The sequence below is a fragment of the Tupaia chinensis genome, unplaced genomic scaffold (assembly GCF_000334495.1).
Source record: "Tupaia chinensis unplaced genomic scaffold, TupChi_1.0 Scaffold000294_1, whole genome shotgun sequence".
Lineage (NCBI taxonomy): Eukaryota > Metazoa > Chordata > Mammalia > Scandentia > Tupaiidae > Tupaia > Tupaia belangeri.
In genome coordinates, this window is record NW_006159779.1 from 372,064 (window position 1) to 373,320 (window position 1,257).

The window sequence follows — 1,257 nt, forward strand, 5'->3', positions numbered from 1 at the left end:
CGTCAGTCCTTTGCTGGAACCGTGGCCGAGTGATCACTGCCGGGAAGGAACGTGTTACTTTCCAGTTCCACATCGTTGTTCCTTTTATTGTCCTCCAAACACAAAAGCGTGCCGTGGGGAGAGGTTGGGCCCGTGTGTACAGATGGGGCCTGTCAGGACGTCTCGGGGAGCTGAAGCCCCTCAAAGTCCTCATGCCCCCCACAACGATGGCTTTGGCTGAAGACCCTTGGAGGCGTTCTTCCCAGATCCTCACCTGCCCTCCTCCACCCCGTCGGCCCCCACAACCCCAGGGGTGCCCAACGCCCTCACCAAGCCCACCTGGGATGAGGCAGGGGTCGCCCTCCACGGGCCGCTGGCCGCCGTGGCTGTGTGCAGGAAATGCAGGCAGCACGGGATGTGCCGGCACGATTATTGTGTCACTGTGGCTCTTTAATGTCACTGCATCCCGCGGGAGACATCGTAAAGCCGTTTTAATTATTTCTTTCCCCTGCTGAGAAACCACCTCTATCAAAATGGCTGGTCTGAACCGATCCTCGGCCTAGCAGCAGCTGGTACTGGGGGGATAGGAAACTGTTTTTGGAAACTTTAGTGATGGCATTCAATTTAATATTAACGACAGGCTCACTGGCTCCGACCTACAGCAGGGCCGTGGAAGTCCAAGCGAGCAGAGGGGCCACGTGGCTGCGAGGGAGGCGGGGAGAACCCGGGGAAGGAGGGCGCGTTTCTGGGGGTCCGGCAGGTTTGGGGGGGACACAGTGCTGGACAAACTGTAATCAGGAGTCAGTCTGGAAAGAGCCCCCTACGCTCTGGAGTTGAGGTGACAACAGGTAGACCGCCTGGAAACCAGTGGCCCGCATTTCCAAGTCTAGGACATCCCAGAGCTCTCGAGATGAGACGGGTCCTCAAGGCCCTCAGTTCAGGCCTGCGCTGAGTCCCCAAATTCACGTACTGGAGTCTCAATCCCTGACCTCAAAACGTGGCCGGACTTGGAGGCATGGTCTTCAAAGCCCATCAGGGTAAAATGAGGCATCTGGCTGGAGCCCCCTCCAACAGGGCCAGTGTCCTCAGGAGAGACGGCAGGGTCACAGATACGCACAGAGGGACGGCCGTGCAAGAGCACGGGGAGGTGGGGACGGCGGTGTGAGAGCACAGGGAGGTGGGGACGGCCGTACGAGAGCACGGGGAGGTGGGGACGGCCGTGCGAGAGCACGGGGAGGTGGGGGCACCCGTGCGAAAGCACGGGGAGGGAGGGGCGGG